Raw genomic sequence first — 16,334 nt, forward strand, 5'->3', positions numbered from 1 at the left:
ACCCAAAGTCACAGGCGCCTGGGCTGCCCTCCCAAAACAACTGGAGCCCCCCTTGGACGCCATCATTGGCATTGACCAAACTGCCATCAGTCAATTGCAGAAGGCGGCTTTACTTGGAACTGCTTCTATCTCTGCGCCAACACCTGTAGCACTATCAAAAATCTGGATTTGCCTATCCCAGGTCCTTGGTAAGGAACTCGATAGGTAGACAAAAATGCCAAACCCAGACTGAACATCTGGCTGACTGTGATGATAACAACAACAACAAGGATGCTGGCAGCAACTTGTATCAACCATCAGCACCAGTCAGTGATATTTGTGATACGTTTTTAAATGTTCAGTTGACTGGGTTTCATGTTTAATAACAACAGCAACAACACGAAAGTTTGGGGTCTTTCCTTGAAGGAGAGGGCCTACCTGGTAAGCAGCTTTTGGGAGCATTGAATGATTAAATTTATGGCATTTCCCTGCTGAGACTCCACACTAGGACAGTGTTTCTCAACCTTGACAACTTGAAGTCCTGTGGACTTCAACTCCCAGAATCCCCCAGCCAGCATTCTGGGAGTTGAAGTCCACAGGACTTCAAGTTGCCAAAGTTGAGAAACACTGCACTAGGAGACTCCTCGGTGGGAGGAAAAAATCTGCTCTGGTATGGAGAAGAGTTGTGTCACTTTTAGATTTATTTATTTTTTGAATTGGCTTAGCTTTTGAAACCGGACACAGCATCTTATTAGACTAAGAAATGCAACTTTAATAAACTGCAAACAGCAGACAGATGTGGTGTATTCCCCCCCCCCCCAAAAAATCATTTTATTAAGAATTAGAAGCAACAACAAATACAAAACAGGAAAATACAAGAAAAGAAAAAAGTGCAGGTGAAAAATAAAAGAAAAGGGGAAGGAGGGGGAAAAAAAACCCTTTCATCCCAGCAGAAAAAAAACAATTTTAATAGTGTGTCGCCCTCTTTAAATAAAACATAACTTCTCCCTGAGCTCAGGAAAACAAGAGGCAAATAAAATAAAAAATATTTTTTTTATTTTTTTATTTTTATTATTTTTATTTTTTGTCTTGTTTTCTTTTCTTGTTCTGTGTAAGCCGCCCAGATTCCTCCGGGATTGGGCGGCCTATAAATCTAATAAATCAAATTAAATTAAATGGTATCAATCTTTGTCAGCAGAACTAGACTTAAGAGCAAGCAGATCTGACTCTTCCCTTCTTTTAACCCTGATAGAAGAAGCCAATGTCATATCAATCAATCAGAATAGAAGTGAAAGGGACCTTAGAGGTCTTCTAGTCCAACCCCCTGCTCAAGCAGGAGACCGTATAGTGCTATTTCAAACAAATGATGATCTTTTCTTTAAAAAAAAGCCTCTAGTGATGAAGCACCAACAATTTCTTGAGGCAAGTTTTCCCACTAGTTATAAACGCTACCTGTTTTTTTTTTTTGGAAAATTATTCTTTTAACCACTTCAGAAAAAAAAAATCCTCACTCTGCTTCTTTTGCTTCAGCCTCCAGTGGTGACTCTCCTTGCAAAAGTGGTCCTTGCTAGCCTGAGAAAGCCCGGAAGTTTCCAGACGTGCCATATACTATTTTATGTGAGTAATTCCTGATTCATTTTTCTGTGGCTACTCGAGGTTTTTAACTATGATGACTTTCCTCCGGCCTCGTAACCACCAGATGGCTCACATCTCCACATTTCAGCTTTTCAGCTCCGTCATTTCCTAAGAGGCCTTTGGGGGTTCTTCTTTTATTAAGGTTCCATTATTGAGAATAAATAGCAATAGCAATAGCAGTTAGACTTATATACCGCTTCATAGGGCTTTCAGCTCTCTCTAAGCAGTTTACAGAGTCAGCATATTGCCCCCAACAATCCAGGTCCTCATTTCACCCACCTCGGAAGGATGGAAGGCTGAGTCAACCTTGAGCCGGTGAGATTTGAACAGCCGAACTGCAGATAGCAGTCAGCTGAAGTGGCCTGCAGTACTGCACTCTACCCACTGCGCCACCTTGGCTCTGTGTATAGTGTAATGGGTATAGTGTCACCCCGTCCATAGAACTGTGCTATCGAAAATACTTGGTACCAAGCACCCACCTCCTGGCACGGAGGGAGGATCCAGGGATGACCCACTTAAGTTCCTGGGAGCCTTATCTACAGTAATTGATCCCAGGAGTAGCAATAGCAATAGGCCTTAGACTTATATACCGCTTCACAGTGCTTCACAGCCTTCTCTAAGCTGTTCACAGAGCCAGCCTCTTGCCCACAACAATCCGGGTCCTCATTTTATCTGCCTCGGAAGGCTGAATCAACCTTGAGCCGGTCAGGATTGAACTGCTGGCAGTGGACAGAGTTGGCTTGCAATACTGCACTCTCACCATTGTGCCACTACGGGCCGCTCTGCCTGTCTGTCTGTCTATCCATCTATCTATCTATCCATCTATCCATCTATCCATCCATCATCTATCTATCTCTCATCTCCTATCTATCTATCTATCTATCTATCTATCTATCTATCTATCTATCATCCATCCATCCATCCATCCATCCATCCATCCATCCATCCATCCATCTATCTATCTATCTATCTATCTATCTATCTATCTATCAATCACAGTAACTATAGCAGTAGCCCTTAGACTTATATACCACTTCACAGTGCTTTACAGCCCTCTCTGAGTGGTTTACAGAGTCAGCCTCTTGCCCCCAACAATCTGGGTTCTCATTTTACTGGCCTCGGAAGGATGGAAGGCTGAGTCAACCTTGAACCGGTCAGGATCAAACTCCTTTCAGTCGGCAGAATTAGCCTGCAATGCTGCATGCTAACCACTGCACTACCATGATGAGTAGGTTTTCAGACTGGGGAGATTCCTGCATTACAGGCAGAACGTAATAGAGTAGTTAGCCTGAACTCTGCACATCACATCTGGGTCTGGTTGTTTGTGCCTGGCTTGCTAAAGGGACGATCCTGTTATCTGCTTGCATGTTGTTTATTAATTAAACAACATGAGCCAAGGTGGCACAGTGGTTAAATGCAGCACTGCAGGCTGACTGCTAGATCAGCAGTTCAGCGGTTCAAATCTCACCGGCTCAGGGTTGACTCAGCCTTCCATCCTTCCGAGGTGGGTAAAATGAGGACCCGGATTGTTGTTGGGGGCAATATGCTGACTCTGTAAACCGCTTAGAGAGGGCTGAAAGCCCTATGAAGCGGTATATAAAAATCTGCTATTGCTATTGAGAATTAATTAATTAAAATGATATGGTGCCCATCTCACCCTGGAGAGACTCTTACGCTTGTTGTATTGGATTGTGGGTCACACCAGCCTTGGAGGCAGACAATACAATGTGAGAAACAATAACAGAAGGATAAGGTTGCCTTGTATTCAGCTTGGCTTCCGTCCAACACAGGAAAATATCCAATAGCACAAACATCTTTACTATTACTATAGTTCTGATTTTTTTTTAAAAAAACAACAACACCTTCATGGACCAGCCTATCGGCCTGTCATTTCCTGGTGGTCTCTCCTCCATTCATCCAGCAGGGATACATACCTCTTGAAAGCGATTCTACAGCTATTGTGCCACATCATAACAGAAAGAAAATTCCTGGTTTTGTCTGGATGTTGATTTTTAAATTTCTCTGCCTTGCTGTAGGCCTTTGTGTTCGATCGATTTTATATATATATATATATATATATATATATATATATATATATATATATATATATATATATATATATACACACACATACATACATACATACATACACAAACACACACACACACACATATACATACATACATATATACATATATATACATACATACATACATATACACATACATATACATATATGTGTTTTTTATTTGTGCTGATAAATAAATAAAAGGAGACTCCCTTTATTTATTTATCAGCACAAATAAAAAACACAAATATAACAAAGGCAACGGTAAAAATATTGGGTTTCTGTTGTGATGGACTCTTGTGACGAGCCGATTGACAGATGATGGAAGCAGTTAGCTTCCGCCCATAATTGGGGCTTACCAGGGGTTGTGACTCTAAATATATATACATACATACATACATACATACATACATACATACATACATATATATGTTTTATTTGTGCTGATAAATAAATAAAGGGAGACTAGTATAGATCTATTTCAAGCTATTTAGCTCTCATCAGCTAGCCATACCCTTACTGGGAATCGAACTTGTGCTGTATTGCCTCTTAGGAAATATATATATATATATATATATATATATATATATATATATATATATATATATATATATATATATATATATATATATATATATATATATATTTTTTCCCCACAAGTCCATCATGCATGGGAAAGTGTTCTTCACGCTTTTCATACTCCCAGCAAGGATTTGAATATCCTTCCTTACCTCCCGCGCCCCCTGCTTAGCATCTGTCAGTTTAGCATTGCCGCCCACAGAAGCTCATGCATAAAACAGCCGTGGAATGGATGTATCCTGATCTGGTCCTTTTTCCTGCAGAAAGGGCTTGCTATTTTTGGAAACAACTCTAGTAGGTTGTCTTCTCCAGAGATGGACAAAGTTTTAGCAGAACTGTAGGTGAAATATGTAGCACCTTCCTGCATTTGGGCTCATTCCACTTTTTATTAATTCCACCCCCACTAGTCTAAAGTCTTTGAAGAAAATAAAAAAAGTTGCAGAAGTTTTTTTTTTTTTAAAGCAAGTGAGGCTGTTCCAGAGAAGAGGGAGTCAAGCTATTCTCCAAGGCACCCGAGGGCAGGACAAGGAGCAATGGGTGGAAACTAATCAAGGAGAGATCCTTCCTTCTCTCCTCCCTTCCTTCTCTCCTTCCTTCCCTCCTTCTCTCCTTCTCTCCTTGCTTCCTCCCTCCCTCCCTTTCTTCTCTGCTTCCTTCCTTCCTTCCTTTCTTCCTTCTCTCCTTCCTTCCTTCTTTCCTTCCTTCCCACCTTCCTTCCTTCCTGTATCTCAGGGGTTGCCCCAAAGAAGAGGGAGTCAAGCTATTCTCCAAGGCACCCGAGGGCAGGACAAGGAGCGATGGGTGGAAACTAATCAAGGAGAGAAGCAACTTAGAACTAAGGAGGAATTTCCTGACGGTTAGAACAATTGATCAGTGGAACAGAAGTTGCCTCCAGAAGTTGTGAATGCTCCAACACTGGAGGTTTTTAAGAAGAGAGTGGACAACCATTTGTGTGGAATGAGATAGGGTGCCCTGCTTGACCAGGAAGTTGGAGTAGAAGACCTCCAAGGTCCCTTCCAGTTCTGTTCTGATTGATTGATTGATCTGATTGATTGATTGACAGTGAGAACAATAAACCATCAGTGGGACGGCTTGCCTTCAGAAATTGTGGGGGCCCCATCACCGTAGACTGGGCAGCCGCTTGTCTGAAACGGTATAAGGTTTCCTGCCTGAGCAGGGGGTTGGACTAGAAGACCTCTGAGGTCCCTTCCAACACTGTTATTCTGTTGTTCTCACCTGTAAATAATTCTTCCCTGCCAAGAGGGTTGGGGGGAGGGGGTGTCATTTGGTCTGTCTGCTCCTACATGCTCTCAAAAGCCTGAATGTGCTTTTGGGTGCCAAAGATTGGCAGCTGTGGAATTGTGTTTTGTGGAAACACAGAGGTGGAGGGTTCACCTCAGCCTAAAAGCCCACCCCGGGGGCGGGGGGAAGGATTTCTCCAAATGAGCTGATGGCAGCCCCAGATCCTGTTCTCCGTAAGGCCGGCGCCTTTGTTTAAAGCAGTGTTTCTCAACCTTGGCAACTTGAAGATGTCCGGACTTCAACTCCCAGAATTCCCCAGCCAGCATTCGCTGGCTGGGGAATTCTGGGAGTTGAAGTCCGGACATCTTCAAGTTGCCAAGGTTGAGAAACACTGTGCTAGGAGGACATCCGAGAACAGATTTGTGAGTAAGTCCATGGAGCAGGCAGGGAAATAAAACGCAGGTCAGGACAGAGGCTGGGGGGGAAAAAAATTCCAAAAGGACTTTGCAGGAAAATGGACATACAACCGATAAAAGGATTGGCAGGACGAGTGTCCGCGGTGACGGAAAAAGAACAAGGAGGTGAGCCAGGAAAATCTGAAGACTGACATCCCCCTTATTCCTTCCTGTCAGTTTGACCTCATTTCTTCCCTTCCGCCCTGTTGGGTAAATGAACATCAGCGGCCAAAATGTCACGTTGAGCACAGAACGTGTTTCTGGAAATTTTTCTCTTCTTCCCCCCCGTCATTTCGGAAGAGAGATATTCTACAGATTCACACAGTTGGAAGGGACCTTGTAGGTCATCTAGTCCAGCCCCCCACCCAAGCAGAAGACCCTACCCCATTTCTGACCGATGGCAGTCCAGTCTCTTCTTTTTTTAATTTTTTTATTCTTTTTATCTTCTTTATCTTCTTAATTTTTATTTTTTCGTTCTGTCTTTTTAAGTTTTTTTAAAAACATATTTTATTTCCATTTTCATAACGTACAATCACATGTATACTATACATAGCCAGTATCATATAGTATTAAATAATGATTACATCAATTCCTCTTGTCATCAACGCCCCCCCAAAAAACACCCATTATTAGTTCTTCTGCTCTCCATACACCTCTTTCTTCTACCTCTCTCCTACTTCCTATCTTCCCTCCATCATCCTTTCCTACTCTACTTCCCCTTCCTTTCTCCTTCTCCTCTCTCTTCATTCCACTCCTCCTTATCCTCCTCATCTTCCCCCCTTACCCTCTCTCCTATCCCTCTCTTCCCATCTTTCTTCTCCCTTCTGCTTCCCACTCTTCCTCTCATCGGTGTATTTCCGCTTCCATATCAATATACTTAACATATCCTAGTTTTAAAGAGAAAAAATAATAATAAGAGAAGACAGTATATGTGTGGAATCAAATTACAGTCCAGTCTCTTCTTGAAAGCCTCCAGGGATGAAGCTCCCACAACATCGGAAGGAAACTTCTGTTCCTTTGGTTCATTGCTCTCACTGTCAGAAAAATTCCCCTTATTTCCAGGTTGAATCTCTCCTTGGTCAGTTCCCATCCATCGTTCCTTGTGTGGCCTTCAGGTGCCTTGGAGAATAGCTTGACCCCCTCCTCTCTGGGGCAGCCCCTCCAATATTGGAAGGCTGCTCTCCTGTCTCCCCTGGTCCTTCTCTTCAGTAGACCAGCCATGCCCAGTTGCTGCAACCATCCATTGTATGATTTTGCCTCCAGTCCCCTCATCATCCTAGTTGCTCTTCTCTGCATTCTTTCTAGAGTCTCAACATCTTTTTTATAGCGTGGTGACCAAAACTGGATGCAGGATTCTAGGTGTGGCCTTACTAAAGCTTTACAGAGTGGTATTAGTACCTCCCTTGATCTTGATTCTATCCCTCTGTTAATGCAACTGAGGATTGCATTGGCTTTTTTGGCTGCCGCTGCACACGGCTGGCTCTTATTTAGCTGGTTGTCCACTAAGACTCCAAGATGCCTCTCCCAGTCACTGCTTTTAATATACCATATATATGTATCTTACACGGGAAAAGACCCGAATACAACAAGACCACCATAGTTTTTAATTGCTGCGTCTTGTGAACAGCAGGCTCTTATGTAGAACGGCAGAGAGGTTCATCTGAATGTATTTCGGCTAGGATAAAATCCGTCAAGGCGAAGGGGGAAAGTGTGGGAGGGGGAGAACGGTGGTGGCACCCATTAGGAAGGGTGTAGATTACTGGGGACGGGTGGGTGAAGCTGTGGGAAGCCAACACTGCAGGGTTATCCGTATTTTCCGCCAGGCCAAGCATTTCTGATTAGCATCCTGCATAAATACGTTAGAAAACTTTCCAAATTTCTAGAAGTGACATTGTCACAGACCTGAAGTTGGGGAGGATTTTTAAAGGTCCCGTTAAACTTTGCATCTCAAAGGTGCTTTTTCAAAAGGCCCCAGGATGGGATTCCCTCCCCCTTTCTTTTTTCTTTGAGGAAGGAAAAGATGTTTCGCTTCTCAACTCGAGCAGGGGGTTGGACTAGAAGACCTCCAAGGTCCCTTCCAACTCCGGTATTCCATTATTCTGATCATTAATCCATGGAACGACTTGCCTCCAGAAGTGGTGAGTGTTCTTATCATTGGAGGCTTTTAAGAAGAGGCTGGGCAACCACTTGTCTGAAATGCTTTAGGGCCCTGATGGGGAACCTATGAAGTGACACACAGAGCCACTTCGCCCGGCGTGCGCAGCACCACCTGTTCCTCTTCCGGGTTTCTGGGGCGCATGTGCCTATCAGCCTATCAGCTGGCCTTTGCGCATGTGTCAGTGTTTGAAAGCAGAAGAGCGGGTCTTCCATTATCCAGTCTGAGCATGCGCACCGGCCAGCTGATTGGCGCATTTGCATGCATGGCAGTAACTGAAAGATTTGAATGCGCACCAAAAACAGAAGTTAATTTGTGGGGGGGGGGCATGCCCACTGGGCAACCTCGTCAGGATCGTGGCCCAGACAAGCACCCCTTTTCTGCAGCCAGTGCTTAAAAAGATTCACCATCACATTCTTTTGGGTCTCAGGAATGCTGCACTTTCTATTCTTCTCCCATGCCTTTTCTATGGTGGGAAAATGGGAGGGGGGATTGTATGGAGTGAGATATGTAGCCATAACAACATTCTTTCTAGAAAGCCAAAGTCATCCTTTGTCTTTGCAACTGGCTGGAACTGGATGGGTGGAACAACCAGCATGGCAGTGGGAGATTGGATCATGAGATGGACTTGTGGGTGTGGGGGGCAAGATCTAGAACTTTCAATTGGGTGGGGAAAACTGGGAAGCTTTCAGATTCAGGTTTCCCCAGATGTGCCAACATGGCTCCCTTCATCAATTGGAACTTTGAGGAATCCTTTGCCTTGGACTCTGATTTAATTTTGGATGCTATTTGGGACCCTGACAACTAGAAGACCTCCAAGGTCCCGTCCGGCTCTGTAATTCTGTGTTCTATGTTTATCCCTCCTTTGCACAATATTCTCAAGATTGCAAAACTGCGAAAAATGGAAAGCCAGATGTTGAAGCTAAGGAGTGGGGAGCAGAGTTGCAACAACTCACACATTCTGACAGCCTTCGGATCTCCCATAGAAGCAGAGAGTGATTCCTTTTTAATAACTCTCTTAGTCTCGCATTTCATACAAGCTCCTCCTGGCTTCCGAGGAAGAGGTTGGTGGAGATGCATGTGGGGACAATTGAGTAGAACACCTGGCACCCGGCTTGTTGCCACAATTGGCAACCCCCCCTTCCCCACCCCCCCACCCCCTCTCTGGAGAAGAAAGAGGCAATGATTTTGCTCGCTGTCAGAAGACGGATGGGGTGATTTATAAATCGATCAAACATTCTACCTTCCTCCCAGGCTTTTCGTTCGGAGGGACGGTTTTGTTTGCCGGAGAATAAAAAAGTGAATTGACTTGCACTGGGTTGGCGCTTTTGTTCTGTAAATATGGGTTGAATGCCACTCGGAACGAGCCATTCAAGAGCCTTCTCTCCATTTCCACCTTTCAGAATGATTATAATGCACCAGCAACAGCAGGATTTTTTTTTCTTTCAAAAGTCAGGCCCTTTCAGCTTTATTTTCTCTATTGTGGAGGGATGCGGCTGCCTGTGAGTGCAGGGACACAGAGGGGACGGCGAAGACGTTCCCTTCCCTGCGTTCTCCTTTTTGTTTGGGTTGAGGCTGGAAAATGAAAGCCCGTCTTGTTCCTCATTGTGTTTTGATTCTCTCTTATTCCATCCTCCTCCATCCCGAAAGCTTCCAGGGGACTGACAGTGAAACAATAGCAATAGCCATAGCAGTTAGACTTATATAGCGCTTCATAGGGCTTTCAGCCCTCTCTAAGCGGTTTACGGAGTCAGCATATCGCCCCCACAGTCTGGGTCCTCATTTCACTCAGATAGATAGATAGATGATAGATAGATAGATAGATAGATAGATAGATAGATAGATATGGATGGATGGATGGATGGATGGATGGATGGATAGATAGATAGATAGATAGATAGATAGATAGATAGATAGATAGATAGATAGATATGGATGGATGGATGGATGGATAGATAGATAGATAGATAGATAGATAGATAGATAGATATAGAGAGAGGGAGAGATAGATATAGAGAGAGGGAGGGAGGGAGAGATAGTTATAGATAGATATAGATAGAATAGAATAGAATAGAATAGAATAGATAGATAGATAGATAGATAGATAGATAGATAGATAGATAGATAGATAGATAGCAATAGCAGTTAGACTTATATACCGCTTCATAGGGCTTTCAGCCCTCTCTAAGCGGTTTACAGAGTCAGCAAATCGCCCCCAACAACAATCGGGGTCCTCATTTTACCCACCTCGGAAAGATGGAAGGCTGAGTCAACCTTGAAGGAAGGAAGGAAGGAAGGAAGGAAGGAAGGAAAAGGATGGAGAGAGAGATAGAGGGAGAAGGAAGGAAGGAAGGAAGGAAGGAAAAGGATGGAGGGAGGGATAGAGGGAGAAGGAAGGAATAGCAATAGCAGTTAGACTTATCTACCGCTTCATAGGGCTTTCAGCCCTCTCTAAGCGGTTTACAGAGTCAGCATATCGCCCCCACAGTCTGGGTCCTCATTTCACCCAGATAGATAGATAGATGATGATAGATAGATAGATAGATAGATAGATAGATAGATAGATAGATAGATAGATAGATAGATAGATAGATAGATATAGATAGATAGATAGATAGATAGATAGCAATAGCAGTTAGACTTATAGACCGCTTCATAGGGCTTTCAGCCCTCTCTAAGCGTCAGCATATCGCCCCCACAGTCTGGGTCCTCATTTCACCCAGATAGATAGATAGATGATAGATAGATAGATAGATAGATAGATAGATAGATAGATAGAGATAGATAGATAGATAGATAGATAGATAGATAGATAGATAGATAGATAGATAGATAGATAGATAGATAGCAATAGCAGTTAGACTTATATACCGCTTCATAGGGCTTTCAGCCCTCTCTAAGTGGTTTATAGAGTCAGCATATTGCCCCCAACAACAATCCGGGTCCTCATTTTACCCACCTCGGAAGGATGGAAGGCTGAGTCAACCTTGAAGGAAGGAAGGAAGGAAGGAAGGAAAAGGATGGAGAGAGAGATAGAGGGAGAAGGAAGGAAGGAAGGAAGGAAGGAAGGAAGGAAGGAAGGAAAAGGATGGAGGGAGGGATAGAGGGAGAAGGAAGGAATAGCAATAGCAGTTAGACTTATCTACCGCTTCATAGGGCTTTCAGCCCTCTCTAAGCGGTTTACAGAGTCAGCATATCGCCCCCAACAACAATCCGGGTCCTCATTTCACCCACCTCGGAAGGATGGAAGGCTGAGTCAACCTTGAGCCGGTGAGATTTGAACCGCCGAACTGCAGAACTGCAGTCAGCTGAAGTAGCCTGCAGTGCTGCATTTAGCCACTGCGCCACCTCGGCTCTGTATATAAACAACACGTTGCTAATACAGGAGGAGGAAGAGGTAGCTTCATTCCAGTTGCCAGGTCCGGATGGCCACAAAACGGCATTGATCTCTAATCAGAATAGATCTGGAAGGGACCTTGGAGGTCTTCCAGTCCAACCCCCTGCTGAAGGAGGAAACCCTATCATTTCAGACAAATGATTGTCTAATCTCTTCTTAAAAACCTCCAGTGATGAAGCACCTACAACTTTTGGAGACAAGTTGTCCCAATGGTTAAATTGAGCCGAGGTGGCGCAGTGGTTAGGGTGCAGTACTGCAGGCCACTTCAGCTGACTGCTATCTGCAGTTCGGCGGTTCAAATCCCACCGGCTCAAGGTTGACTCAGCCTTCCATCCTTCCGAGGTGGGTGAAATGAGGACCCGGATTGTTGTTGGGGGCAAATATGCTGACTCTGTAAACCACTTAGAGAGGGCTGAAAGCCCTATGAAGCGGTATATAAGTCTAACTGCTATTGCTATTGCTAATTGTCCTCACTGTTAGGAAGTTTCTCCTTAATTCCAGGCTGCTTCTCCCCTTGATTAGTTTCCACCCATTGCGTCTTCTCCTTCCTTCAGGTGCTGTGTAGAATAATTTGACCCCCATTCTGCTCAAAGGACCCCCTTATTGATATGTTCTGTTTTTTTCTTTTTTTAAAAAAAAAGAAAGCCACAGATTGTAGTATTTCTGCTTGTGCCTTTGCAGCAAGGAGAAAAATCCAGAACAGGCTGGTTGCCTGCTTTGAATTATTTCGCTTTGAATATTACGTTCTCGGTAATAGCTTGGCAGTGCCTGGAAATCTTTGCATAATAAAACAGCTCACAGCCTCTGCAAGTCCGTCCTCTGAGCTGATGGCAGCCCCAGATCCTGTTCTCCGTAAGGCCGGCGCCTTCGTTTAAACCAGTGTTTCTCACCCTTGGCAACTTGAAGATGTCCGGACTTCAACTCCCAGAATTCCCCAGCCAGCATTCGCTGGCTGGGGAATTCTGGGAGTTGAAGTCCGGACATCTTCAAGTTGTCAAGGTTGAGAAACACTGCTTTAAAGTCTTCCAGCTGCCGATAGCGAAGGAAATTCCTTTCCCACCTTGCTTGCTGCCAAAGGCTTCTTAAAACAGGAGTTAAATTTAAATGGGGATTCCACCAGGGGAGAGAGCTGATCCCAAGCATGAAAGATAGCGAGCAGGAGAGGAAATTAAATCAAACGTCTCTTCCAAATGAAAGACAATCTCTTTAAAAGCTTTTCCTGCCAAGCTGCCAGGGTGGATTTCCGAGAGGAGATTGCGACCAATTTCACTAAAGCTTTTATACCTCTAGTAGGGTCTTTGGCCCTCCCGAACTCATCTCCGGCGGGATATTCTCCGTTGTATCGTTGTGTTCCTTATCGGAAGGTAAAGAGGACAGTTTGCCTCCTGGTGTTTCAGGGAGAGGAATCCCGTCTAATCAGGAAATTGCTTCAAGAATAATCGATCCTAAAAGCCTAAACCCCTTTCTTTCAAGAGCTCTTGTTACAGGCCAATCCCGGTGGCTTTGCGATAATGCAGGATGTGAGTACAGGGTGTTTTCCACATTCAGAAAATCAACTGGACAGGAAGTCTCATTTTAGTGCGACTTACCGTTTATGAGTCACCCTCTGCCATCACGATGGAGAAATTAAGAGGCACAAGGATGGTTGGTGAGGCACACAACACCTTTAGGGGTGGGGAACACCCTGAAAACTCAAAGGATCTGCTGCCTTTGACTATCTTAGCCACAGCTCTTCAAACCTTCGTCCAGGGGAGTCCAGGCCGGGCAATTTTAGGATAGCATAGGACAACAGAGTCGGAAGGGATCTTGGAGGTCTTTAACCCCTTGCTCAGACAAATGGTTGTCCAATCTCTTCTTGAAAGCCTCCAGTGATGGAGCACTCAAAACCTTGATGGAGGCAAGTCGTTCTACTGATTAATTAAGAGAATAATGGAATACCAGCGTTGGAAGGGACCTTGGAGGTCTTCTAGTCCAACCCCTACTGAATCGGGAAATCCTATACCATTTCAGACAAGTCACCGTCCAGCTTCTTCTTAAAAATCTCCACTGTTAGGAAGGAGGAAAGTAGAGAAGGGAGGGAGGGAGAAAGGAAAGGGAAAGGAAAGGAAGATGGAAGGGAGAGAAAAGGAAGGAGAGAGGGTAGGAAGGGAAAGAGGAAAAAAATCTCCACCCACAACCTCTGGAGGCCAGCTGTTCCACTGGTTCATTGTCCTTACTGTCAGGAAGTTTCAGGAACAGAATAACAGTTTGAAGGGACCTTGGAGGTCTTCTAGTCCAACCCCCTGCTTAGGCAGGAGACTCTATACCACTTCAGACAAATGGTTCTCCAATGTCTTCTTAAAAACCTCCAATGTTGGAGCCCCCACAACTCACGGAGACAAGGAATTCCACTGGTTAATTTTTCTCATTTGTCAGGAAATTCCTCCTTCGTTCTAAGTTGCTTCTCTCCTTGATTAGTTTCCACCCATTGCTTCTTGTTCTACCCTCAGGTGCCTTGGAGAATAGCTTGGCTCCCTCTTCTTGGTGGCAATCCCTGAGATATCAGAAGATTGCTATCATGTCACCCCTGGTCCTTCTTTTCCCTTAAACTAGACATACCCAGTTCCTGCGACCGTTCATCCTATGTTTTGGCCTTCTGCCCCCTAACCATGCTTATTCGTTTCTGGTGGAATAACTCAACTTGGCCTTGTTCTGGATGGCCCAGATGTTCTGGCCTGAAGACCCGCCTTCCTTCCCCTTCGCTATATACGTCTGGGCCTCCATTGTCCCCTGTTTGTTCTGACTGCACAAGGTTTCTGAATGCAGCTTTGTTTCGTGCGCAATTCATCCTTTTCGCGAAAGCCTGTGAGGGCAGCTGCTTTTGGCAGGGCTCTGGAATGAAAACACAGCACAAACAGGCAAAAACGAAGAAGCAAAAAGCACCCAATCTCTTCCTGTTCGCTTCAATTTTGCTTCCCCCCCCCCCTCAAACAACCTCAGAGAGATTAAGACAACCTCCATTATCTCCCCATCTCCCAGCTTTCCCCAGCCTGCAACTGGAAGGTGAATTCTGTTAGCTCATTTATAACAGAAATGGAGGTAGGGATAAGAGCCACTGTCGATTCTTCACAGCTGCCCTTTTATCCTCGGGAAGAGCAAGGAGGAATTGTCTTCACTGGGCGTTTATCTGTCACCGAGTTTCTTCCTCTGCTGGAAACAATCATTTGCACAAACAAGCATCCTGGGTTTTCTCGCCAAACAAATGAGGAACGTGGCTACAGACCGGACAAATTTCTCCAAGAATCCGTATTGCTTTTTAACAAATCCCCTTGTAAACTGTTGGTCAAGAGTTTCCCCCCAAGAGGAAGTCCCAGTATTTGAGGGTATCTCTGCCTCAAAGAAGAGGGGGTGCGGGGTCAACCTGTTCTCCAAAGCACCTGAAGGCAGAGCACGAAACAATGGAATGGAAGCCAGCCAAGGAGAGAAGCAATCTGGAATTAAGGAGAAATGTATTAACAGCGAGGACAATTAATCAGTGGAAAGACGTGTGAAGTACTTCGCTCATGAGGCCAATGTTGAGAAAAGACACGGACACGAGCTTTCTCGGGATGAAGCGACTCAGATTGGGGTCTGGGAGCCTCTTTTATTGAGATAGGACAAAGGCAGGAGGAGCAATCAGCATCTGATTTAAGACAGCCTGTCAAACTACAATTGCGAATCTACTGCTCAGGGAAGTTCTGTCTATATATGGTCAAATCCTGGGCGTCGTTGGGTAAGGCACATCTAGAGCGAACTATCAGGATGTTATGTTATGCACTTATCAGGATATCGGGATGTTATGTTATGAACTATCAGGATGTTATGGAGTTTGTTTTTTCCTGTGTGGTTCAGCATGGCTGCACATGCCCTGTTATGCACTGGGCCATGGGTGACCACCACACCTACACCAAGGAGTTATATGGCAACAAAGACATTGTGGATGCTCCACCCACGGAGGCTTTGAAGAAGAGATTGGAGAAGCGATCTCTCTGGAATGGTCCAGGGCTTCCTGCTTGAGGAAGGGGAGGCGTTGGACTAGGTAGAAGGTCTCCAGGGTCCCTTCCAACTCAGCTATTCTGTAAACAAATCCAGGGCAGATTCCCCCCCTCTGGCTCCTCAGTCTGCAGTTGGCAAGCCACAAGGAAGGAACAGAAGGCTTCATCAGGTTTCAGCATTGCAAGGCAAAGGGCAGAAGTCATCGCCCCGTGTGTGTGTGTGTGTCCGTCCAAGGAGAATATAGGAAATAGGATTTATGCCCCTGACAGATACAGGAAGAAAACTGTTGCCTAGGCCAAGGGAGATGAATCATTTTTCAAATGCCAAACAAAATATCGTTCGTGAAATAGCCCGAACAAGTTGCCTCTTGAAGAGCTATGCCGTAAGGTTCAATAGGAATAACAGAACAACGGAGTCGGAAGGGACCGTGGAGGTCTTCTAGTCCAACCCCGTCTTCAAGCAGGAGACCCTGTACCATTCCAGACAAGTCACCGTCCGGTCTCTTCTTAAAAACCTCCATTGATGGAGCCCCCCACAACTTCTGAAAGTCCTCGACCTGCAACAGTCCATTTAGTGACCCTCCAAAGTTACAACGGCACCGGAAAATTCGACTTGGGTCGGTTCTTCCCGCCTATCATCATTTCAGCATTTCCATGGTCACGAGATCGAAATTCAGCCGTTTGGCGACTGGCTCATACTTAATGACGGTGGCAGCGTCCTGTGGTTTCCCCTTTTACGACCTTCTGAGGAGCAAAGTCAGCGGGGAAACCAGATTCACTTAACGACCGTGCTAGTGAATCTCTTAACAAG

The sequence above is a fragment of the Thamnophis elegans genome, chromosome 7 (assembly GCF_009769535.1).
Source record: "Thamnophis elegans isolate rThaEle1 chromosome 7, rThaEle1.pri, whole genome shotgun sequence".
NCBI classification, from domain to species: domain Eukaryota; kingdom Metazoa; phylum Chordata; class Lepidosauria; order Squamata; family Colubridae; genus Thamnophis; species Thamnophis elegans.